The sequence below is a fragment of the Staurois parvus genome, unplaced genomic scaffold, assembly GCF_062004578.1.
Source record: "Staurois parvus isolate SC_StPar_1 unplaced genomic scaffold, SC_StPar_1.0 ptg000249l, whole genome shotgun sequence".
Lineage (NCBI taxonomy): Eukaryota > Metazoa > Chordata > Amphibia > Anura > Ranidae > Staurois > Staurois parvus.
The window spans coordinates 6,230,280-6,257,134 of NW_028318045.1; the positions used below are offsets into that span (position 1 = coordinate 6,230,280).

The 26,855-nt window shown below is 43.9% G+C and overlaps 1 protein-coding gene and 1 long non-coding RNA gene across 2 annotated transcripts in view; one reads left to right on the forward strand and one right to left on the reverse strand.

The window, feature by feature from the left end:
- AGK (acylglycerol kinase) overlaps nucleotides 1-21,309 on the reverse strand; it is a 131,705-nt gene extending 110,396 nt beyond the window's left edge. The window contains exon 1 of the mRNA XM_089680701.1: nucleotides 21,219-21,309. The gene's annotated coding sequence lies outside the window, so the exon portion shown is untranslated. The remainder of the gene's footprint in view (nucleotides 1-21,218) is intronic.
- Nucleotides 21,310-21,606: 297 nt separating this feature from the next.
- LOC149459724 (uncharacterized) lies at nucleotides 21,607-24,765 on the forward strand. Its single transcript, XR_016313221.1, has 2 exons — nucleotides 21,607-22,157; nucleotides 24,579-24,765. It is a non-coding gene; the product is annotated as an uncharacterized LOC149459724 (long non-coding RNA).
- Nucleotides 24,766-26,855: the final 2,090 nt, after the last annotated feature.

Genomic DNA, 26,855 nt, shown 5'->3' on the forward strand with positions numbered 1-26,855 from the left:
TGCTAGAATGATTGCTCTCATTCTGGCGTGTGCGGCGATAGCTAACGTGTATTGCCATCGACGTTTTCATGCATAGGCGCCCCAGCGTGTGCTGGCGACTTCCAATAGTGCTAGCGCCCCTCCCAGATAGCGCCAGTTTGCCCCCCAGTACACCAATAAAGCCATTTAACCCCTTAATTCCCCCCCCCAGTTAACCCCTTAACTGCCCTGTCACCAGTGTCACTGATCAGTGAAGCGATTTTTACTGATCACTGTATCAGTGTCGCTGGCGACTTCCGATAGTGTTAGCGCCCCTCCCAGATAGCGCCAGATTGCCCACTAATACACCAGTAGTCCCGTCTAACCCCTTGATCGCCCCCCCCCCCCTGCGTTGACCCCTTCACTGCCCTCAGACCAGTGTCACTGATCAGTGAACCAATTTTTACTGATCACTGTATCAGTGTTGCTGGTGACTTCCGTTAGTACCCCTCCCAGATAGCGCCAGATTGCCCACTAATACACCAGTGATCCCGTCTAACCCCTTGATCGCCCCCCCCCCCCGAGTTGACCCCTTCACTGCCCTGTCACCAGTGTCACTGATCAGTGAACCAATTTTTACTGATCACTGTATCAGTGTTGCTGGTGACTTCCGTTAGTGTTAGTGCCCCTCCCAGATAGCGCCAGATTGCCCGCTAATACACCAGTGATCCCGTCTAACCCCTTGATCGCCCCCCCCTCCCCCCTGAGTTGACCCCTTCACTGCCCTGTCACCAGTGTCACTGATCAGTGAACCAATTTTTACTGATCACTGTATCAGTGTCGCTGGCGACTTCCAATAGTGTTAGCGCCCCTCCCAGATAGCGCCAGTTTACCCACCAGTACATCAGTAATCCCATTTAACCCCTTGATCGCCCCCCCCCAGTTAACCCCTTCACTGCCCTGTCACCAGTGTCATTGATTACAGTGAACAGATTTTTACTGATCACTGTATTAGTGTCACTGGTGACTTCCGATAGTTTTAGCGCCCCTCCCAGATAGCACCAGTTTGCCCGCTAGTACACAATTAATCACATTTGACCCCTTGATTGCCAGGAACACGCTTACTTGCACGCTAAACCTTCATTGCTAGTATAGTGTCTGATTGGATCAATATCTTTGATCAGATCAGCGCTATACCAGCATTCACATTACTTTAGTATCCCCAAAAACGCAGTGTTAGCGGGATCAGCCCCAACACCTGCCAGCACCTGCGTTTAGCCCCTACGCCCCCCCTTCTCCCCCGGCAAGTGCAGTGTCAGTAGATAACTGTCACTTGATACATATTACACACAAAACCGCAGTGTTCACAGAATCAGGCCTGATATCTGTTAGCACTTGTCGGTAAATTTTTTGTAGCGGTTCAAGCAGTCCCTGACAGCCAGGCGCTCTTTTTCCCGTGAGTCGCACTAGGTACCTGTAAATTTTGTGGCCAAAATGTCTAAGCAAAGGTACACTAGTGCAGAGGCCTATAGGATTCTGAGCATGTCAAGTGAGAGCGAAGGGGAAGACTCACTGGCAGAACCAGGCTCAGAATACGAACCTATAGACAGCAGCGGCACCCTGACAGCTAGCTCAGACGACGAGGAAGTGGTCCCTGCTAAGGTCAGGCGTACCCGATCCCATTCACAGGTTGCTGAGGTGGTACAAATGCATGATGACTCTCATATGCAGCAGAGTGCCAGTACTAGTGCCGCAGTATCTTTTGGTGAACTGGCGAGCACCAGCGGCCTAGTACGTCCTGGTCGTAGGCATACCAGCACTGCAGTATCACTTGGTGACGTGGCGAGTCCCATAAGTGCAGTACAAGCTGGTGCGGTGGCGAGCACAAGTAGTGTCCCGCAGCCACCAAGAATTCGCAGACAGGCCCGTAGAGCCCCTAGTGTCCTTCCGGATGTGCTTGCAAATCCGGATTGGCAGCCCACAAATTCTGCAGCACCCGTACTTCCCCCATTCACTGCCCAACCCGGAATTCAGGTGGAAACAGCAAATTTAAATACTCCCCTTAATTTTTTTGAGCTGTTTTTCACAGAAGATCTTTATGCATTGATTGTGGATCAAAGCAATTTATATGCACGCCAATTTATCGCCGCCAACCCAAATTCAAACCTTGCCAGACCATTCGCATGGAAACCCATTACGGTTTCCGAATTTAAAGTTTTTTTGGGCCTAACCCTCAACATGGGCATTAATGATAAAAATCAATTGCGGTTGTATTGGTCCACCGACCCTCTTGTTCACATGTCCGTGTTCTCTGCTGCCATGGCCAGGCATAGATATGAGACGATAAGGCGTTTTATGCACTTCTACGACAACTCACTCAGTCGTCCTCAGGGTGACCCTGAATTTGACCGGCTCCACAAAATTCGGCCCCTCGTAAATCACTTTAACCAAAAATTTGCAGATGTGTATACTCCCCAGAAAAACATCTGCATCGATGAGTCCCTCATTCAATATTCTGGCCGCCTTGTAATCAAACAATATCTCCCCAGCAAGCGTGCCAGATATGGGATCAAGATGTATAAGACCTGTGAGAGGGCAACAGGCTATACATGTAAGTTTCGGATTTACGAGGGAAAAGATAGTTACTTGGAGCCCCCCAGATGCCCAGACTACATGGAGCGCAGTGGCAAGATAGTTTGGGACTTGGCGTCATCCTATTTCCATATGGGGTACCACTTATACGTGGACAATTTTTATTCAAGCGTGCCACTATTTAGACATTTGTTCAATTTGGGAATTTGCACATGTGGCACTGTGCAATCTAATCGCCGAGGCTTCCCCCAATGGCTTGTAAATACCCGTCTTAAAAAGGGGGAAAAAGCCTGCTTGAGAAATGAAGAATTGCTCGCAGTGAAGTGGAAGGACAAACGGGATGTTTACCTCCTGTCTTCCATTCACGCAGATACGACCGTCCAAATTACCACGGCAGCTGGTGTTGTTGAGAAGCCCCTCTGTGTCCACGATTATAACCTTAACATGGGAGGGGTGGACTTCAATGACCAGATGATGCAGCCGTATTTAGTTTCCCGAAAATCCAAACGCTGGTACATAAAAGTGTCAGTTTATTTATTTCAATTGGCTGTATATAATGCTTTTGTTCTCTATAAAGCAACTGGACATAGTGGATCATACCTAAATTTCCAGTTAGAGAACATCAGGGCCCTTTTGTATCCAGAAGGTGCTGCGCCCCAAATCCCTCTCCCAGATGCAGTTAGCCATCTGCATGAGAGACATTTTCCCGATACCATTCCTGGTACCCCAACCCAAAGAAGACCCCAAAAAAGATGTCGTGTCTGCAGCAAACGTGGAAGTAGGCGTGACAGCCGCTATTGTTGTCCCTCCTGTCCTGGCCAACCTGGCCTCTGCATCAAGACCTGCTTCCGCCTCTACCATACACTAGTGAACTATTAGTATAGGGTACAGCACGGCACAGATCAGGGCACATTTACACAGGGTCTCAAAAGATGTTAGGTAGTCAGGAAACTGGCTATCGCATTTGGAGAGACCCTACCAGCTGTTTAAATGTTTGAAGTTTGGAAAAAAAAAGTTAAAAAAAATAAAAAAAATAAATAAAAGTACAAATACCCCCCAAAAAAATAAAAAAAATGTAAAAACCAAAAATAGTTATAGTTTTTTTTGTTGTTGTCATTTTTGTGATTGTTCGACTTTCACTGGTTTATTGTTGTTTTATTGTTAACCATTTCTGTTTGCAGGAATGCTTTCAGCTGCAGCGCTGACCTGTTTATTCTGACAGCAACAGGAACTTGCTCTCAGAATAGACATAAGTAGGTGTGTGCAGTGCTGTCGGATGAGATTTTTCATCCGCAGTTAAAAAAAAGAGAATATATGCCAAAGCATGGGGGCCTGGGGTGGCCAGTGGGTGGATGGCCCCTATGCTTCGGCATATATATTTTATATTTGTTGGCACATTTCATATGTGCCCACCATTAGAAGTGGGTGGATTGAGGGAGGTTTCTAATGGTGGGCATACCACCACACACTTTTCCTTATAAAGTTGTTTTATTGAGTTTATGTTTTATTGTTAACCATTGTTGATTTCTTTGCAGGAACGTCAAACTGCAGCACTGACCTGTTTATTCTGACAGCAACAGGGTCTTGCTTTCAGAATAGACATAAGTAGGTGTGTGCAGTGCTGTCGGATGAGATTTTTCATCCGCAGTTAAAAAAAAGAGAATATATGCCAAAGCATGGGGGCCTGGGGTGGCCAGTGGGTGGATGGCCCCCATACTTCGGCATATATATTTTATATTTGTTGGCACATTTCATATTGCCCACCATTAGAAGTGGGTGGATTGAGGGAGGTTTCTAATGGTGGGCATACCACACACTTTTTCTGGCAGAGATTTCTTCTCTTTTTTTTCATTGAGCCCACAGGCTGCATAAAGAAAAAAAGAACATAGCATATACACCCAACAAGGACCAGTGACGTACTGGTACATCACTGGATTTGAATGGTTATACCAGGGTGATGCCTGCAGCTGCAGGCATCATCCTGGTATCATTTTTTTCAGCCGGCAATGGGCTTTCATGTAAAAGCATTCCTAGTGGTTAATTAGCTGCAGAATTGCCTTTACAAGCAGCGGGAGAAAATGGCCCCCCCTCCCTGAGATAGCATTAAAAGTGATTAAAAAAAAAATAAATTAAAGGGACAGTGTAAAAATAATTAAATAAATCAGAAAAAAAAAAAAAAAAAAAAAAAGGACCCTCGCCCACCTGCGGTCGTGAGCGTTGACCCTTTCCCAGTATGGAAACAGCGATTGCACCATGCATGTGAGGTATCGCCACAAACGTCAGATCAAGGGCAGTAATTATAGCTCTAGACCTCCTCTGTAAATCTAAAATGGTAGCTTGTAAAGGCTTTTAAAGCGTTGCCTATAGATATTAAAAATGTATGCAGTTTGTCGCCATTGCACAGGGCATGTGTAATTTTAAAGCATGTCATGTTTGGTATCTATTTACTCAGCATAGCATCATCTTTTATATCATACCAAATAATTGGCCAATATATTGTGTTTTTGTGCATTAAAATTAAAAAAAGTGTATATTTTTCAAAAAAATTGCGTTTGAAAAATCGCTGTGTAAGTAATATGTGAGATAAAAAATTGCACCACCCACCATTTTATTTACTAGGGTGTCTGCTCTAAGAAAATATATAATGTTTGGGGGTTCACTTTAATTTCCTAGCAAAAATACAGATTTTTTTAATGTGAACAAAAAGTGTCAGAAAAGGCTTGGTCTTCAGGTGGTTAGAAGAGTGAGTGATGTGTGGCATAAACCTCTAATGCTGGGCATAAAATGCCCCCACCCCTCAAAATGACCCCTTTTTGGAAAGTAGACACCCCAAACTATTTGCTGAGAGGCATGTTGAATCAATAGAAGAATTTATTTTTTTACCACAAGTTTTTGGAAAATGAAGAAAGAAAATAAAAATATATTTTTTCTTTTCTTTTTTATATTTCAAAACCTTGTGAGAAAAAATTAGATCTGCAAAATACTTACCATGCCTCTTTTTAAATTCCTTGGAGTGTCTACTTTCCAAAAAGGGGTCATTTGGGGGGTTTGGTGCTATCCTGGCATTACAGGGCCTCCAAAACTGTGATAGGTAGTGGGGAAGTGAAATGAAGAAGTTACGCACCTTCAGGCTTTCAAAGTGCTCATTGGATTTCAGGCTCCTGTATGTGGCTAGGCTCCCAAAAAGTGTCACACGTGTGGTATCCTCATACTCGGTAGAAGTAGCAGAATGTATTTTGGGGTATATTTCCACATATACCCATGGCTTGTGCAAGAAATAAATCATTTAAATGACAATTTTGTGTAAAAAAAAAAGTTTTTGTCATTTTCCAGAAACTTGTTGAAAAAAAATAAATCTTCCATGGACACAATATGTCTCTCAGCAGATAGCTTAGGGTGTCTGCTTTCCAAAAAGGGGTCATTTGGGGGTGTTTGTTCTATCCTGGTATTTTAGCACCTCAAGAGATGTGATGGGCGGTCAGAAAGTAAAAGCTGTGTAAATTTCAAATTATCTATACCATAGTTTGTAGACGCTATAACTTTCACACAAAGCAATCAATTTACACTTATTGGGATTTTTTTTACCAAAAACATGTAGCAGAAAACATTTTGGCTTAAATTTATGACTAACTTTGAGTTTACGATATATTTTTTATAGCTGAAAGTAGAAAAAATTGTTTTTTTTTCAAGATTTTCGTGTTTTTTTGTTTATAGCGCCAAAAATAAAAAGCGCACAGGTGATCAAATACCACCAAAAGAAAGCTCTATTTGTGTGAAAATAAGGACGTAAATTTCGATTGGGTACAGCATTGCATGACCGCGCAATTATCATTTGAATTAGTGCAGCGCTGTATAGCAAAAAAAGGCATAAATTACAGTATCTATACCATAGTTTGTAGACGCTATAACGTTCACACAAAGCAATAAATATACACTTATTGGGATTTTTTTTACCAAAAACATGTAGCAGAATACATTTTGGCTTAAATTTATGACTAACTTTGAGTTTACGATATATTTTTTATAGCTGAAAGTAGAAAAAATTGTTTTTTTTTCAAGATTTTCGTGTTTTTTTTGTTTATAGCGCCAAAAATAAAAAGCGCACAAGTGATCAAATACCACCAAAAGAAAGCTCCATTTTTGTGAAGAAAAGGACGTAAATTTTGTTTGGGTACAGCATTGCATGACCGCGCAACTATCATTTGAATTAGTGCAGCGCCAAACAGCAAAAAAAGGCCTGGTCATTAAGGGGGGTAAATCCTCTGGGGCTCAAGTGGTTAAAAGGTGAAACTAATATATGAGATAGACTCATTACATGCAAAGCAAGATAGTTCAAGCCGTGATTTGTCATAATTGTGATGATTATGGCTTACAGCTCATGAAAACCCCAAATCCACAATCTCAGAAAATTAGAATATTACATTCAATCAATAAAACAAGGATTGTACATAGAAAAATATTGGACCTCTGAAAAGTATAAGCATGCATATGTATTCAGTACTTGGTTTGGGCCCCTTTTGCAGCAATTACTGCCTCAATGCGGCGTGGCATGGAAGCTATCAGCCTGTGGCACTGCAGAGGTGTTATGGAAGACCAGGATGCTTCAATAGCGGCCTTCAGCTCTTCTGCATTGTTCGGTCTCATGTCTCTCATCTTTCTCTTGGCAATGCCCCATAGATTCTCTATGGGGTTCAGGTCAGGCGAGTTTGCTGGCCAATCAAGCACAGTAATCCCACGGTCATTGAACCAGGTTTTGGTGCTTTTGGCAGTGTGGGCAGGTGCCAAGTCCTGCTGGAAAATGAAGTCAGCAACCCCATAAAGCTCATCTGCGGAAGGAAGCATGAAGTGCTCCAAAATCTCCTCGTAGACGGCTGCGTTGACCCTGGACTTAATGAAGCACAGTGGACCAACACCAGCAAATGACATGGCTCCCCAAATCAACACAGACTGTGGAAACTTCACACTGGACTTCAAGCATCTTGCAGTGTGTGCCTCTCCATTCTTCCTCCATACTCTGGATCATTGGTTTCCAAATGAGATGCAAAAGTTGCTCTCATCAGAAAAGAGGACTTTGGACCACTGAGCAACAGACCAGGTCTGTTTTTCTTTAGCCCAGGTAAGACGCTTCTGACGTTGTTTGTTGTTCAGGAGCGGCTTGACAAGAGGAATACGACATTTGAACCCCATGTCCAGGATCCGTCTTTGTGCGGTCGCTCTTGATGCACTGACTCTAGCCTCAGTCCACTCCTTGTGAAAGTCCCCAACACTTTTGAATGGCCTTTTCCTGACAATCCTCTCCAGGCTGCGGTCATCCCTGCTGCTTTTTCTTCCACACAACTTTCTATTAATGTGCTTTGATACAGCACTTTGGGAACATCCAACTTCTTTTGCAATTACCTTTTTAGGTCTTCCCTCCTTATGGAGGGTGCCAATGATGGTTTTCTGCACAACTGTCAGGTCAGCAGTCTTTCCCATGATTGTGATTCCTACTGAACCAGACTGAGAGACCATTTAAAGGCTCAGGAACCCTTTGCAGGTGTTATAGCTTAATTAGCTGATTAGAGTGGGACACTTTGAGCCTAGAATATTGCATCTTTTCACAATATTCTAATTTTCTGAGATTGTGGATTTGGGGTTTTCATGAGCTGTAAGCCATAATCATCACAATTATGACAAATCACAGCTTGAACTATCTTTCTTTGCATGTAATGAGTCTATCTCATATATTACTTTCACCTTTTAAGTTGCATTACTGAAATAAATGAACTTTTGCACGATATTCAAATTTTTTTGAGTTTCGCCTGTATGTGGGGGAGATGTTATGTGCTTGGGTGTAACTTTAATTTTATACAATTAAAAACATTTTTTTACTAATTTTTTTTCCCATCACATAGGTGATGTCCCCTATGTGATGCTTTTTTGGTGACAGGTTCTCTTTATTGAGACATCCTAGGTCTAAAAGACCCTGGATGTCTCCCCTCTGCTCCCCTGAATGTAATGCTGTGCACATCGCACTGCATTACATTTTTTCCCAGCCTCAATTGCCGGGAAACTCTCAACAGGGAACCAGAAGTGACATCATAACATCACTTCCGGGTCAGGACAAGAAGAGGAGGGGAGCGGAAGTGTCCACTCTCCTCCCTCCCCTCTAGCTGCCAGCGGTGAGCCGGTCCCAGGCTCTCAGATGGGCAAGCAGAGCAAGGGACATAGGGAGCGGAAGGGAGCTTCACATGGGGAAAGGAAGGGGCGGAGAGGCTGGCACTATGTAGAAGCATTCGGGCGGCAGCGCTGCCGCCCGAATGCTTCCACCTAACAGGTGAGGCCTGCTGCTTACTTGCAGCAGGGCTGAAGGTAAAAAAAAAAAAGTCCCGGGCGGCCGGCGACAGGAATTCAACATCCCTGAAGTTGTTTTTAGTATTTTGAATTTTATTCGTTGGGTGAGTGGAAGCCAGTGGAGGAATTGGCAGAAAGGAGTAGCAGACACTGAACAGTTGGTAAGATGGATGAGCCTGGCAGCATTAGACATAATGAACTGGAGGGGGGATAAGCCAATGAGGAGGACTTGCAGTAGTCGAAGCGAGAGATAACCAGTGAATGAATTAGAAGCTTTGTGATATCATTGGTTAAAAAGGGGCATATTCTGGAGATGTTGTGGAGGTTGAGGCGGAATGATTTGGACAGGGATTGGATGTGAGCCAGAGAGGATAGTACAGAATCCAGCCTTACCCCTAGCACCCAGGCATGCGGGGATGGGTTGGTAGTGGTGCTATTGATCCTGACTGAGAAATCAGAGGAAGAGGCACATGGGGGAGGAAATAATATGAGCTCAATTTTGGATAGATTGAGTTTTAGGAAGTGGTGTGACATCCAGTCTGATATGTCTGTTTAGTAATCGGGGATACTTGAGGAAACTGATGGGGTGAGCTGAGGAGTAGAGAGATAGATTTGTGTGTTGTCAGCATAGAGTTGGTATTGGAAACCATAGGAAGCTATCAGCTGACCCAAGGAAGAAGTGTGGATCGAGAATAGAAGTCCAAGGACAGAACCTTGGGGGACCCCGACAGTAAGAGGAGTAGGAGAGGAGGAAGTAAAGTTGTAAGTGACACTGAAGGTGTGGTGAGATAGGTAATATTCAAACCAACGGAGAGTACAGTTACGGAAACCAAGTAAATAGAGGTTTTTTTTTTTTGAGGAGGGGGTGGTCAACTGTGTCAAAGGCAGCAGAGAGGTCCAAGAGTAAGAGTACAGAATAGTGACCATTGTTTTTTGCGGTAAGTCATTTGTGAGTTTTAGGAGAGAAGTTTCTGTGGAATGTTGTGGGCAAAATCCAGACTGAAGGGGATCGAGAAGGTAATTCTCAATAAGGTGGCAGCTCAGCCGGTTGTCGACTAGACGTTCAAAGAGTTTGGAGGCAAAACGGAGTAAGGAGATGGGTCTTAGGTTGCTAAGATTGGTGGGGTCCAGTGGGGCCTTTTTAAGTATGGGGGTGACTAGCGCATATTTTTTATAGAGTTGGGGAAGATGCCAGTAGAAAAGGAGAGATTGAAGATATGAGTTAAAGAGTGAAGGACAGAGCCAGAGGGTGATCGTAGTATTTGCGAGGGAACAGGGTCCAGGGTACAGGTGGTTAGGTGGGCTTTAGAAAAAAGTTTACCAACTTCCTCTATAGTAGCTGGGTTAAACAAGGGAAGTATAGATTGTGCAGGTGGAAAAGGAGTGTAGAGTGAGGGAAATATCTGTACAGTGGATATCTTGTCACAAATTGTATCAATCTTATTTTTGAAGTGATTAGCGATATCCTGGGCATCGAGTGAGTTAGTGGGTGGAGGAAAAGAAGGACGAAGTAGAGAGTTAAAGCTAGAAAAGAGTTGACGGGGATTGCATGAGAGGGTGTTAATAAGAGTGATAAAATAGGTCTGCTTGGCAGGAGTAGTATTTCTGAAGGGCAGATTTATATTGGTCAAAGTCTTGCTGGGTCTTAGTCTTACGCCATAAACGCTCAAGAGCACAGCTAAGTTTTTTGAGGCATCTGGCATTGTTGGTTTGCTAGGGCTGTAGTGGTTGGGGCCAAATTCTGTGTGTAGCGAGGGGGGCCAATGTGTCCATGGTGGACAACATGTTTCACATTGAAAGCAGAAGTGACGTGACATTCTTTTGCTTCTGCTATGTGATGAGACACCTAGCTAACAGGTGGGAGGCCTCACTTTCGTCATTCACTGCGTGCGCTGCTAGTTATACAGAGTTGTTACAAAGCTTCAAAGAAAAGCAAACTGCTGGTGTCTGCTTAGCTGGTGCCTCTTTGACTGAAGTTGCCAATTTACTTGCTGTCTTGCGAGGTACAGCATCAAAGGTTACCTATGGGTTTCCTTTTGTATCCCAGACAATTCTTCTGGCAGTTATGGCTGCAATCTTGCTTGGTCTACCTGACCTTGGCTTGGTATCAAGAGATCCCCGAACTTTCCACTTCTTAATAGGTGATTTAACAGTACTGATTGGCATATTCAAGGCTTTGGACATCTTTTTATATCCTTTTCCATCTTTATAAAGTTCCATTACCTTGTTACGCAGGACTTTTGACAGTTCTTTTCTGATCCCCATGGCTCTGTATCTAGCCTAGCCAGTGCTTCCACATAAGAGCAAACAAACTCATTAACTATTTATACACTGACCATAATTGCAATTTAAAAAGCCACAGATGTGGGGCATTAACCTATAATTGGCATTTTAACCCATATGTGTCACCTTTGTGTGTCTGTACCAAGGCCAAACATTCCAGGGTATGTAAACTTTTGATCATGGCCATTTGGGTGATTTCTGTTATCATTATGATTTAAAAAGGAGCCAAACAACTATTGGATAATAAATGGCTTCATATGGTCATCATCCTTCAATAAAAGAGCATTTTTTTTACATAATCAGTCATATTTTCAATATCAATGCCAAAATGTCACAATTTCTGCCAGGGTATGCAAACTTTGGAGCACAACTGTATGATAGTGATATACAAATATCTTAATGGTGATTCTAATATAAAGAATAAACTATTCAGTCTCTGGGAATATAAGAAGACATGGTGCCACCTAATGAAATTGGAGAAGGGTTTAATCTTAAACTGCATAGGGAGTTTTTCACTGTCAGGGTGGTAAGGATACAGAACTCACTTCCACAATTGGTGGTGTCAGTGGGAAGTATTGATAGTTTAAAATAATTCTGGAAATGGGTTTCAGTATACAGGGATATGGGCAGGGGCGGACTGACCATTTGGAAACTTGGGCACTGCCCGAGGGCCTGGGGTCAGTAGGGGGCCCCATGAGATGCCCCCGGTACCTTTTTCATATGCTTTTTTGAGTTTGGGCAAGGACACAGGGTGCCCATGATCCCCTATTGCCCGGGGGCCCCATGAGTTTTCAGTCCGCCCCTGGATATGGGATATGATTTTTAACATGAACACACACCCACACAGGCTGAACTGGTGTCCTTATTCAACCTTACCAAGTATGTAACTATAGGCCTTTTATATCTGCCTTCAGTTCTGATTTAATGTAGAACTTGTGTTGTATTATCAGGAGTCAGCTATCAGCGAATACACTACAAGCTGGTTATCTGTACAGAAGGATCGAGCCCGAGCTCCCCAAGGATGTTAAAGGACAGTAATACAGTCTTTGCTGATGTCTGACTGCTATCACTACATGTCATTGCACTGTTTGACTGCCCAACAGATAAAATCAATGTCAACAGCTGATACACCTGGGTGCTTCATGCCAACCTGGGCACTGATGTGACGGCAAGAAAAATGTCAGCTCTGTCAGGACTGCTTTGCTAGCATTTAACTGTTAGAGTTGCCTGTACATCTAAAGGTTCTGGGGGCACCTATGCTTGCTAAGTGGACCTGTCACAGGACAATTAAAAGTTAACTCTACTTAAAAATTATTTAGTTTATTATTTAGTTCCTGCAAAGGAATTTAGAAATTGATTTTTTTTATCCAAACATAACTGGAGCTCCATTTCACAGTGGCCAAGGAATGCAAACTCACTGCACTGTCTACCAGAACAACCTCCTCCTGCCCCACCTCTCTGCACTTGACATGAACACTTGCTTAAGCTGAATATTAAAGTATATCTAAAGCCAAACCTTAGATTTCCCTTCATTTCCTGTCCTGCAGATGCAACAGGAAGTAAAAGTATGAATGTAAGTCAAATCACCTCACCACAGGAACAATTTTGAGGGGAAAAAAAACCATTTTTTTTTACTTTTTGCTATAAAACATGTCTAGTAAAAAAAATTCAAAAATCAAATTTTGGCATAAATTTAGGCCAAAATGTATTCTGCGACATGTCTTTGCTAAAAAAAAAATCTCAACACGTGTAAATTAATTGGTTTACGTGAAAGTTATAGCATCTACAAATGGCGGTATATATACTAGAATTTTTTTTTTATACTAGTAATGGAGGCGATCAGCGACTTATAGCGTGATTGCGGCAGGCATTCTGACACTGGGGGGGAACTGTCACTGACATCTCTATTGACACCAATACAGTGATCAGTGCTAATAAAAAGCACTGGCATTGTACTAATGACACTGGGCAGGAAGGGGTTACAATCTGGGGTGATCAAAGGGTTAAGTTTGTGCTGTTTCACTGTGTGCGCTTTACACTGTAAGAACAATGCTTTGAAAGTAGTGTGCAGGATCTGACAGGGTAGAGATCTGTATTGTTTATATACAGGGCTCTTCCCCATCCGTGATACTCTGTGTTCGCCAGGGAATCACCAGCCAGGACCCGGTGATTAACAGCCGAGGCCGTTAATGGTGCCATGGGCCCCCTATCCGCAAATGCAGAATCATGTATTTATACACGTGATTTTGAGCATCCCTGCTGCCCTATAGCAGTATTTCTGCTATAAGGCGGAGGGAAAGCGGTTAAGGATAGTGATCATATGAAGCCATTTATTATCACATAGTTGTTTGGCTCCTTTTTAAATCCTAATGATAACAGAAATCACCTCAATGGCCCTGATCAAAAGTTTACATACCCTGGAATGTTTTGCCTTGGTACAGTCGCACAAGAGGACACAAAAACAGGTTAAAATGGCAATGTTAAAGTAGAACTATAGGGAATTTTTTCCTTTCATTTTGAAAAAAAAATGTTGCATTTAGTTATACTTTCAGCATTTTTAGCACATGGCCATTGTATCCTTCTATATTGTGAGACAACTAGAACATGGCTGCCGTACATCTCTACTATAGACTATAAAAACATGGCCACCGCAAAAATTTCAATGTAAGGACTGCCAAAACATGGCCGCCAGATATTCTCAATAGGCGAGCTCCAACAAAATGGACACTACAAATGATATTATCAACAGTAGCTATATAATGGATTGTTTCACCCTGCTCAGTTCTCTAATGAAGTCATATGGAGCATTACGTAACACGTGGGAGGAGCCAGGTGACGCTGATGCCGCAGGGAAGCTTAAAAAAAAACGTCTGCTTTAGATGTTTTAGCCACTTGACCTCTGAAAGATTTACCCCCCCCCCCCCTTCCTGACCAGGCCATTTTTTGTGATATGGCGCTGTGTTACGTTTACTGACAATTGGGCGGTCATGCAACGCTGTACATAAATGAAATTTGTTCTTTTTTTCCTCCCACAAATAGAGCTTTTTTTTGGTGGTATTTGATCACCTCTGCGTTTTTTACTTTTTGCGCTATAAACAAGAAAAGAGACAATTTGGAAAAAAAAACACAATATTTTCTATTTTCTGCTATAAAACATAATCAATAAAAATTTTTAAAAAAAATCTAATTTCTTCGTAAATTTAGGCCAAACTGTATTTTGCTACATATTTTTGGTAATAAAAAAATTCCAATAAGCGTATATCAATTAGTTTGTGCAAAACTTATAGCATCTACAAAAAGCGGCACATATACTGGAATTTGTTTTTTTTAATACTAGTAATGGCGGTGATCAGAGACTTATAGTGGGACTGCGATATTGCGGCAGACATTTTTACACTAACTGACGCTTTGTGGGAACCAGTGACACTAATACAGTGATCAGTGCTAAAAGTATGTACTGATCACTGTACTAATGACACTGGTTGGGAAGGGGTTAACATCTAGGGCAGTGATGGCGAACCTCTGGCACGCAGAGCCATCTCAGTGGGCACACCAGGAAGAAGAGGAAGAACGCGCTCTCCTGCGCACCCCCGGGGGTCCCCGTGATCGCTGTGTCCTACAGACACAGCTGATCACGTGACGTGGTAAAAGGCCAATCACAGCGGCCTTTTACCACGTGATCAGCCGTGTTCAATGACACTCTGTCAGATCGTGAGGAAAGTACTGCCGAAAACCGGCAGTTGTCAGAGCAGGGAATGGCACCGATCTTCAGGGTCACTGATCATCAGTGCCCTGATGATCTGTGCCCAGCAGTGCCACACAAAAGTTCCGCCCACCTGTGCCCAGCAGTGCACCCACCTGTACCCAGCAGTGCACCCACCTGTGCCGCCCACCTGTGCCCAGAAGTGCCACCTACCTGTGCCCAGTAGTGCCACCCACCTGTGCCCACCAGTGCCACCCACCTGTGCCGCCCAGCAGTGCTGCCAGTGCCACCAGTCAGTGCCCAGCGGTTGTGCCAGTCAGTGCCCAGCAGTGATGTCAGTCAGTGCCACCTATCAGTGCTGTCTATCAGTACCCATTATCAGTGTCGCCTATCAGTGCCACCAATCAGTGCCACCTATCTGTGATACCTCATTAGTGCTGCCCATCAGTGCCACCCATCAATGATGCCCGTCAGTGCCGTCTGTCAGTGCCTCCAGTTGGTGCTATCAGTCAGTGCCGCTTATCAGTGCCCATCATTTCCTGCATATCAGTGCATCATCAGTGCCTCCTCATCAATGCTCACCAGTGCCGCCTCATCAATGCCCATCAGTGCTGCCTATCAGTGCAGCCTCACCAACGCACATCAAAGAAGAAATATTACCTGTTTGCAAAATTTTAGAATAGAAGCAAAGGAAACCTTTTATGTTTTTAATTTTTTGCTCTTTTTTCATTTATAGTGCAAAAAATAAAACACCCAGTGGTGATTAAATACCACCAAAAAAAGCTCTATTTGTGTGAAAAAATGATAAAAATTGCATATGGTTACAGTGTTGCATGACCGCACAATTGTCATTGTTAAGTGCAACAGCACTGAAAGCTGAAAATTGTCCTGGGCAGGAAGGGGGTAGAAGTGCCCTTTAGGCAAGTGATTAATTCCAGTGTTGGCACTTTGAAATAAAAAAGTTAAGTTTTGTGTTGCAGTTTGGGCACTCGGGCTCAAAAAGGTTCGCCATCACTGATCTAGGGCAATCAAAGGGTTAAGTGTGTGCCAAACTATGTGACTTATGTACACTAAGCGCTGGTACCATGGGAAGTGAAAGATCATGTTCCCAGCTTCACAGGGACTCACTAGTCCCTGTGAAGCTGGGAACATGATCTTTCACTTCCCATGGTTGAGGTCTACCTATGATGCCAATTACAGGCCTCTCTTATCTTTTTAAGTGGGAGAACTTGCACAATTGGTGGCTAACTAAATACTTTTTTTCCCCACTGTGTATATATACGTATATGTGCGTGTGTGTCCATTTTGTCCAGGAGACTGCCCTGTAGCCGTAAAACTGCTATAGGGCAGTCCTAAAGTGGTTAAAGGTGTTTTTACTGCATATATTATATAAGTGCAATTCTTTTAATAAATGCTTGGTTTAAACTTACTACACTATGAGAGACCATCCTATATTTGTTTGAGCATATCAGCAGAGGAGAAAGCTGAGACCAGTGGTCTCTTAAAGGGGAATACAACAGGTGAAATATTAAAGGGGAAAAGATCTATACCAGAGGAACTACCGAAGTCTATTTATACCCCGATGAGGAAAATACTCAGAGACCGAATAATGAAAGTTATTGGTCCATGAATGGAGATAAGCGCATTAGAGAATATGTGCACTGCTGTTGGTGATGTACTCCCGTAATCCCAGTACTGTTACCAATTCAATGTGCACCATCACATGTGTAGAATAGGGGGACTTTCATCTTATTGCCTTGACCTACAAACTATAATAGGTCAAGGTGCACATTTGTTAATCTTTCTCCCTGGGTAGGATTTCCCCTCAGGTTCAGGTTCTCTCCCTTTCCGAATCAACCCCTGCTCTCATAGTCCTGTACCGCTATAGCGCTGCACTGCTCTAGATGTAGACTCAAAACCATAGAAAGGCCACCATAGTGTAGTACTTTAAAATCATCCAAGTATTTATTAAAATTACACTCACATGAAAAACTAAATTCACTCGCAAAAGGCAAAGCACAGCTCACAGATCGAGTTCAGCGTTCACTGCCTGAATTTGGCTCCTGTGTTACTTGACCAGTAAAAATCCGTACATATCACAACTATTTTCCATGTCCAGCTGAATTATACCTTGTTTTTTTAAGGACAAATTGGGCTATCATTTAGTGGTGAATGGTAATGGATATCTCCTGATTTTAATTATTATCAAAGAAAAACCAGCCAAAATAAAAAAAATAATAATAATTTTTTAAAATTTAGCTGTATATCTCGTTACTGCAATAACCTACCACCAAAGAACAACCCAAAATAAATTCTGCTCCTGACAATCGCAGCAATGCCACATATGTGTATGTTATTTGTACCCGTAGTCCAGCCCAGAAACAATGGTGTGCATTTTGCTAATTTTTTTTGTCCTACCTAAAACACACTGACACTAACTGAAAAAAAATAATCCTGCCCAAAATATACTGACCTTGACCTTTGATCCTTACTTGACCCAAACACTAACCCTGGCACTGACCTAGATCAAACCCTGATCTAGGTATTTATTTGTTTTTTATCTTACACACTGTTGTCTTTTTTTCTCTCTGAAAGGAGAGAGAGAGATACAATGTATCTCTCTCCTCCATTCAGAGAAAACGCAGGGGCGGCTTCACGGTGACTGATCACTGTGATAGCCAATCACAGGTTACTCAGAATAGGGAGTTTCGGGCAAGGCCGCTGATAAGGGGGTACCTCCAGGCCTCCTGTAGTGGGCCCGGGCCCTGTCACTTTGACAGAGGGGCCCGGCAAGCTGGCAGCTTCAGGAATCTACATGCTTAATATAGCAGCCAATTGCACTGCTTATCGAAGCATGGAGGAGAGACAAAACAAATACACTGCACTGGCTGCAGCGACAGATGCTCCTTCTCCCACCCATACTTAGCCAATCAGCAAACACTAACCCCCCCCCTCCAACCCGCCACATTTGACCGTATATGGAAGATGCTGGTGGCTGGAGCGGGGCTGAATGGGGGCGCCGGGAGGGGGAGACACAAAAAACCTGAAGCCCAGGAGCCACAAGAAGAAGGTAAGATCAGACACTACTGTGTCACTGATCACTTGTAATGCTGGCCGATCTTAACAGTGTGTTCAGGCAGCGTGCAGGTTACACGCCTCCCCTGTCTTGTCTCACTCTGTACTTTTTTTTTTTTTTTTTTAACTGTCTAATCTAACCTGCACCTGAACACATGGATAAGATCAGTGGCATGACAAGTGATCAGTGACATATCTTTGGACACATTGTTTGATGTTGGCTTTGGAGGATTTACTGCTGGTTAGGGCTAGCAGCTTCACAGATTCATTAACTGTTTACTGTCCTGCACTGCTCTTGACCAGTTGACTGTTTTAAAAACTGGAAGATTGGAAGTGCTGCTGCCTTCTGTCACTTGTACTTTGTAAAGAGGATTTATGACTTGATCTTGCTTAAGCAGAGTGGAGAAGCCCTGCAATATTATACACTTTTACACTGGGTTCAGGCATCATTGCACAAATGCAGTCTCTGACAGTGTCCTGTAATATAATCTGCAGTCTCTGACAGTCTCCTGTACTCTTAGATTGTAAGCTCCAAGGAGCAGGGCCTTCCTAACACTCTTGTATTGATCTGTATTGTCCCCCTTTATATTGTAAAGCGCTGAGCAAACTGTTGGTGCTATATAAATCCTGTATAATAATAATAGCAATAATGTCTGCAGTCACTGACCATCCCCCCTGTATCATGTCTGCAGTCTCTGACCGCCCCCCCTCTACCATGTCTGCAGTCTCTGACCGCCTCCTGTAGGATGTCTGCAGTCTCTGACCGCCTCCTGAAGGATGTCTGCAGTCTCTGACCGCCTCCTGAAGGATGTCTGCAGTCTCTGACCGCCTCCTGAAGGATGTCTGCAGTCTCTGACCGCCTCCTGAAGGATGTCTGCAGTCTCTGACCGCCTCCCCTCTACCATGTCTGCAGTCTCTGACCGCCTCCTGTAGGATGTCTGCAGTCTCTGACCGCCTCCTGAAGGATGTCTGCAGTCTCTGACCGCCTCCTGAAGGATGTCTGCAGTCTCTGACCGCCTCCTGAAGGATGTCTCCAGTCTCTGACCGCCTCCTGTAGGATGTCTGCAGTCTCTGACCGCCTCCTGTAGGATGTCTGCAGTCTCTGACCGCCTCCTGTAGGATGTCTGCAGTCTCTGACCGCCTCCTGTAGGATGTCTGCAGTCTCTGACCGCCTCCTGCAGTATGTGCCTGGTAGGTGTAGAATAGAGGGACATTTTTTCTTATGTGGTGCACAGGCTGATTTGCACCACATGCTGGAGCTGCATTTGTCAATGGTAAAATTAAAGGGCTTGCTCACAGTCCCTGTTGCTGGTGGAGTAATATCAGCCTCCTTACTGTCTTCCTCCTTCAGCAAGTAAGTGCTGAGGAGAGGGCAACTCAGTCTTAGGGAAACAGCAGCAAAACAGTGGCGGTCTCAGGCTGGCAGCTATTATCATCAGTGCAGCAGGCAGTGGCAGCGGTCAATCTGCAGGAGTCAGCACACAGAGGGATCATCTGCAGAGAATTCTTACAAAAAGTACAGTGAGATCAAAGTGCGCACACACCTTTCCCCCATGCCATGCCCTGCTGTTGCCCATGATGAATTGTACAGTCAGCAGCCAAATTTTATCATCATCACACAGTACAGGGGCTTTCGAACCACAGCACCTGTATTGTGTGATTATCATGATGATGACAATAGAAAGACAGTAAAATGCATTCTACATTGGCTACATTCACACCAGCATTTAGGGCCAGAGAAAATTGTAGCAGCAGTTCCTCCTGTGGCTCTCAGAAGGTAGGTGCTTTTGCTGGCCCCGTTCTCTATAATGACGGGTCACTGGTGGTCTCCATTTTGTTTTGAGGCAGAGTCAGGGGAGGGGCCAGGGGTGGGGTCAAGAGCAGGGTTGAAGGGGGCGCCATAAGGTAGGCTATACGGGGCCCTATGATTTCTAAGAGCGGCCCTGGTTCCAAGTCCCAATCATTAGTACAGGACCTGGGGCTCATGGTGATACCCAGGTCTCTGTGCTGGGAGTGTGCCATGTGGCGCACTACCAGCACAAAGGGAGATACGCAACTTTGTGGCCCCCTCGGCATAAAGCCCAGTGCAGGGAGGCCGCATATTTGTGTGAGGTCGGCCTCAAGGGGTCAAATTGCAATTAGTATCTGTGTATAAAATAGTCAATGAGTTTGTTAGTTCTCACGTGGATGAGCTGAGCAGGCTAGATACTGAGCCATGGGGAGCAGAAAAGGATTGTCAAAAAACCTGTGTAACAAGGTAATGGAACTTTATAAAGATGGAAAGAATACAAAAAAAATATCCAAAGCCTTGAATATGTCAGTCAGCACTGTTCAATCACTTATTAGGAAGTGGAAAGTTTGGGGATCTCTTGATACCAAGCCAACCTCGGGTAGACCAAGAACGATTGCAGCCACAACTACCAGGCAAATTGTTCGAGATACAAAGAAAAACCCACAGGTAACCTCAGGAGAAGTACAGGCTGCTCTGGATAAGGATGGTGTGGTTGTTTCAAGGAGCACAATGTGACGATACTTGAACAAAAATGAGCTGCATGGTCGATTTGTCAGAAAGAAGCCTCTACTGCGCCAATGCCACAAAAAAAAAAACCTGGTTACAATATGCCTAACAAAACCATGACACTCCTCACCAGGCTTTTTTTGGCATTTCTGCTTTAAAGGCTTTTTTTCTGGCAACTCAGCCATGCAGTTCATTTTTGTTCAAGTATAATAGAGAGAGTGAGACTCTGGAGTGAAAGAGATAAAATTCAGAGTGACAACTAGAGACAGAGACTTGGGAAGAACAATGAGACTCCGGAGTGATAGAGGGAGAGACTCGAGAGCAACAGCTCTAGATTGTTATGGAGAAAGACTCCAGCGGAAGGAAGAATTAGACAGACTGCTGTAGAGTTGGGTAGCGGTTTCCATTTTCTAGTAATGCTGTCATAATGACCTTGTGTTCTCTCCTCCAATAAAGTGGATCTCAGCTGAGCACTGTATGTAAAATATCACACACCTCTGGTATCATTCAAAAAAAGTTAGCTCTTCCTGTACAAGGATGAAGAGTTTGTTGTCTCTGTACACTGTCTATTCAACTGCTATTTAGCAGACCTCCTTCTGAGTCTCCCTCCATCACTTCCTCTGTCAGAGGTCTCTTCCCTCCTCCACTCTAACACTGTTACATATTGTCCTCTTTCTCTCTCAGCACTCCCGCTCTCTGTCACTCAACAGTGCTCTCTCGGTGTGTCTTCCTCTCACATTCACTCTCTCCCCTCACCTGTGTCCTAGCAGTCACGTTGTCCCCTGGTATCCTCTATGGGTGCGCCACCTTTTCCCTTCCCCCGGAAACGTCGCTTCCCATCTTCCAGTTCCGCGCACAGGACGAGCTGCTTCTCGCGTTGCCATGACAAGAGAGCACAGCACACACCACTTCCTGTCCCGGCCTAATTCTGTAGGTCGGCCTTCTTGTCTCAGGCTTTTCAGGGATTTTTGAGATGTGAGTCCTGAATGCGGAAATATGCTGTATCAGTTCAGCTCTGATATCTCGCCTATCATCCATAGCAGTTTTTGCATTTCTGCTATGGGTTTGATTATTTGTTAAATATTTAAAGCAGTTTAAACCTTGAAGTAAAACTTTAAATTGTTACTAACCCCAGGATCCTGCGTTCACTATGTCTGGGCTCCCACAGAGGGCCCTGCATTCACCACGTCTGGGCTCCCACGGAGGACCCTGCATTCACCACGTCTGGGCTCCCACGGAGGACCCTGCATTCACCACGTCTGGTCTCCCACGGAGGACCCTGCATTCACCACGTCTGGGCTCCCACGGAGGACCCTGCATTCACCACGTCTGGGCTCCCACGGAGGACCCTGCATTCACCACGTCTGGTCTCCCACGGAGGACCCTGCATTCACCACGTCTGGGCTCCCACGGAGGACCCTGCATTCACCACGTCTGGGCTCCCACGGAGGACCCTGCATTCACCATGTCTGGTCTCCCACGGAGGACCCTGCATTCATTACGTCTGGGCTCCCACAGAGGACCCTGCATTCACTATGTCTAGTATCCCACAGTACACACAACATGATGGAAATGCTATTTTTTCTTTTGTTCATTGATGGACACAGCCTTCATCATCCTGACTGTAGGGTTCTATCGCCACCTTCAGGCAGAAAAAAGAACAAGCACAGCACCGCCTATGGGCAGTCCTAACAGGTAGTAAACCTTAACTCTGTCATAGGCAGCTTAGTTTTTTCTGCCTAGTGTAGGAGTAATTGCCTGTCCAGCAAAGAGACATCCCCATATAGCAAAGACGGGATGTCTGTTTTCTGGACAGGGGTGTCTCTTTGTTGGATGGGAATGTCTCTTCTTGGACTGGGCTGTCTCTTCTGGATTGGGATGTCTCTTTGCTGGACCCAACTGGGTAAAGAGACAGCCCTTGCAGCAAAGAGACAGCCCTTCCAGCAAAGAGACAGCCGATCCAGCAAAGAGACAGCCCCTCCCGCTAAGAGCCCATCCAGCAGAGACAACTCCATCCACCACTGCTACAGACCTGTCACAGTGTGCCTGTAGCTGTGGCTGAAGAAGAGAAGGTGCCGTTCTCCCTTCAGTGTAGCGGCCAGCCGAGGAGGTGTCCCTGTGTCAGTGGCGCTTCCTGATTGTCTTCAGGAACTGCTGCTCCTCCTGTCGGCCCTGCTTTGGGCATAGCCTCATCAGTAGGAGGTGAGCGGTGGCCGCGGTCTGTATTAGCCCTGTCCAGACCGCAGACGCCGCTTACCTCCCACTGTGCGGCACGGTCATCTTAAGCCCGGCGGCCCCGGTCCACCAGGCAAATGCCAGTCCGGGCATGACAGCAGCCAATGAGAAGAGGGAGTCCTGGGATAGCCAAGACTCCAGTGCATATCTTTGGATCAGGAGGGGGCTTAGGTGAGTATTTGGGTGGCTGCTTCACAGGGAAGGTTTTTTTTTTTTTTTAGAATGCATGAAGGTAAAAAACCTTGAGCCTTTACAACCACTTTAAATAAAAGACATTTTTTTGGCACGATCAGTCATATTTTCAATATCAATGCTAAAATTTCATGATTTCTGCCAGGGTATGCAAACTTTTGAACACAACTGTATGTCTTGATGCCTACTTTTTTCCTTTGTTACTTATAATAGTTGTTTTAATAAATGACTTCATAAGAATTTGTGAGAATTTATATAGAATTTGTGAGCATTTTCTTTCTGTGGAAGAATCATCCACTTTTTGACTCTGGAATAGCCATTCTCAGAGGAAGAGAATAGTTCTGTGAGACAACTTGAGCCTGCTTTCACTCTATTGAAAAGGGGAGACACTGCAATCTCCAAAAGACCCCCAAAAGACATCCATGCTGACAGAGCAGGATTCTTTTTGAGACAGTTTGAGCTTGTGTTCTTAAGGCATTTTAGTCTGGTGAGTGCGGACCTGATCTTGGAGGTGAAAGGGATCACTGTGAATTGTTCTTTTGCAGTGAGCAAGAGGTCATTTATCACAGGGTGGAAAGTTTTTGTTGCAAGATGCATATTTGTTCACAGAAGGGAGAAATGAAAAATTAAAGTGTTTCTGTACACATCTGTTTATTGAAGATTTTGTATCACTACTGGATTCATTTTTTATGTAAACTCGGAACATCATTGTATTTTTATCATTAAGGTTTAGGCAGGCCATAATCACTGGTGGAAGAAAGAAAATTACCTGATTCCCCATCAACAGTAATTGAATGCCTCCTGCAGTGCTATTGTGTTCTGCTAGCAAGGGGCCTTCCCAGCCAGAAAAACACAATGATTACTGATAGGAACTAAAAATCCAAAAGGCTGCGTTCACTTACAATTAGCCTGCCAATAGATGGGTTCGATCCATCTATGACCAGCTTTAGTTCACCTTTACGAAAAAACTGCCTATGCAGGTAAGGGGCATCTGTAGATAAAACAAACTGTGCAGCTCAAGTTGAATATTGCTCTTGCTGTAAGTATATGCCATTTGCTTACCTCCCAAAGTTTGACTGGAATACTCCCAGCAAGTTGCTAGGATGTTGCTAAGTGAGGCCTAGTCATTACTGCTCACTTCCACTATCACAGGAGTGAGCTTTTTCTCTGATTCAGACCCCACTCACATGCTCCTTCTCTCCACTGATGCAGTACCACTATGCTAAGGGTTTGAGAGCTCGCTCCTGTGATGGAGGAGGTGGACAACGTCCTGGGAGTATTCCAGTAAGGCCTCAGCAGGTATGAAAATGGCTTACACCTATAGCAAGGGCATTATTCAACTTTAGTCAGAGTTGCACAGTTTTTTATCTATAGTCACCCCTTATCTGCACAGGCAGTTTTTTGGTAAACTTGAACTTACCCTTTAGTTTAGAACTGAGCAGGCTAGATTCTTACCCATGGGGTTATTAAGTGCAGCAGCAATTTGTGGTTTTTGGTGTTTCACACATTTTTATCATTTGATTCATCCGGGGTTTCTATATTTTTTTGCTTCTTTTTTTTTATCTATCTATCTATCTATCTCCCAAAATGCTCACCTATATATGTGTAAGTGTAACACTTCCAGGTATTTATTACCTTTCACAGTTATTACAGTACTCTTCTTGACAATGTATTTGTTTTTCTCTCCAGAAGTATGGTGGCATTTTGTTCAGGCACCCAGAGTGGCCATCTATTTCCTGGACTGGGATATCAGCTCAGAAATGATACCGTCATGTAAGTACTGGTGCCTGTGCAGTTCTTGGCTGTGTCAAGGTCTTTGACTAAAGCTCAAGGGATACTTTTGTACAATAAAAGGTGTTGCTTTTTTCAAAAATGATATTGTTGCCATTTATTGTAATAGCTCAGGAATTTATTCTTGATGTCACTTATAAAGTTATTGAAAGGGCCACTTTAAATCTGAACTCAGGCAATGAAATTAGATCTACTCTTGCAGTGTGACCCTCTCTGCACTGCAAGGGTTAAATGCTTATTTAGTCTAGGGGTAAATGCATAAGGTGTATTACTTATTCCTTGCTTCTCTCAATCCATGCAACCAGTTTCCCCCAGCATCCTCTCTAAGGTGCTTCAGACTGTTGTCACAGTCCATAGTGTTGACGCAGGCCACCCACACAAGAAGAAGGTAAGTAGTACACCTTATTCAAGCACCTTTAGACTAAATGAGCATTTAACTCTTGCAGTGAGGGGGCTCCACTGCAAGGGCAGATTTTGTCTCATTCCCGGGGTTCAAGGTTTCATGCACATGGACGTCTGCAGGCATATTATATGCCTAGTGTAAAATTCAAGGCTCTTTCCCACACCCGGGAAGCTTTAGTTGGTACGTACAGTCTGTTATACAAGTTAATGGCTGTACATGGCCATAGTCGTGTAACATTTACCCATATATGCACATACATCGTATTTCCTGAATGCAAAGGTTTCGGCCGCATCCAGCCTTTCACTTCTTTCACTTGTATGGCAGGCTATAAAGGCCAGTTGCAGCTCCCTGGATACAGGAAAGCTCTGCAAATGCAAACATTTGTGTGCATTAGAACTTAGTACTCATGCACAAAGGGTGCTAAAAACTATGCTTTTGCAGGTGTTTTGCATTTTTCTTTTCAGCCTCTAAACACCCCTCTATTTTAGCCAAGTGTCCATTCACGCATAGGAGTTTACAGGTGTTTAGAGGCAGAAAAAAAACCCAGGGACAACATGTTCAGGAGAGGATCGTTTTACCACAAAAAAAAATAAGTCTGACTCGCCTAAGCGCATATAAACTCACGTAAATGCACTCTAGCGCTAGGCTCGTCAAGCACCTGGACATTCATTGATTCCAATGGCCAAATTAAATTAATATTCTAGCCAATGGAATGAATGAATGCCAGAGTGAGTGACGTGCCTAAATGAAATTGCAAAATGCTGCTTTAGGTATTTTTTTAACACTGTTTTTTCTCCCCTGAAGGGAAAAAAAATTCCTGTGTGCATGTGGCCTTAGAGTGGTTGTAAACCTCAGACATAAAATATGAACAAAGCATATTTTTCTACAGTGTGTCTCAACTGGGAGCACGAAGTATCATTTCTGTCTGCTGCCTCCTTCCTCTGTTATCAGTATGAATCATGTTTTCTGATGAGTTTTCCTGACACCAAGAGAAAAATAGTTACAGGGGAGGGACCGCCAGCAAATTGACAGCCTCAGCTCTGTTCCTGTGAGCTGTGTGAAAGGGATTGTGTCTTTTTCCTCCAATCAGCTCTCAGAGCTCTCCTCACTGAGCTCTGCAGTGTGTCATTTCAGCTCTCTACCCTCTTTTTTTCTGAACTCGCAGACAAGCTGGGCTCTGAACAGATGTAGAGAAGAGAAGACTGCAGATAGACAGGTACAATGTATGTAGAATGATTTGTTTCAATTCTATGTATCACCTGAGACCAGTCACTTCATTAGGTATATGTATGGGTTTACAACCACTTTAAACAAAAATTAATAGAAATGTGTCACCAAGAATGGGAAAATAACAGGCAACTGTTCTCTAATTAAAGTAACATGTTTCAATAGCGTCTGTCTGTGTCTGAACTTTAATACTAAATTCAGTGTGGGTGACGCTAAGATAAATAATATCTGTCATGTTAAGTTCACCTGCCTCTATATTGCTCTTTTCTATGGAGGCAGGATATAATAAAAGGCGCTAAAACTGCTGTTTTTTTACAGTTGACTCCTCAACACAGAATACATTTAGATCTAAAATATTTTTATCCTAATGATTTCAGTCTGATCTCCAGACCTGCAATGTAATAACTTTCACACATTTTCCTTTAAAAACAGAACATTAGGATATTCAGTGTGGGCCTTTCATTCTACTAAGCGAAAACATTAACGGAAGGTGTTCGATCATGCATTGCAGGGTCAGATAGTAGCATACAGTTAATGTGCCAGGA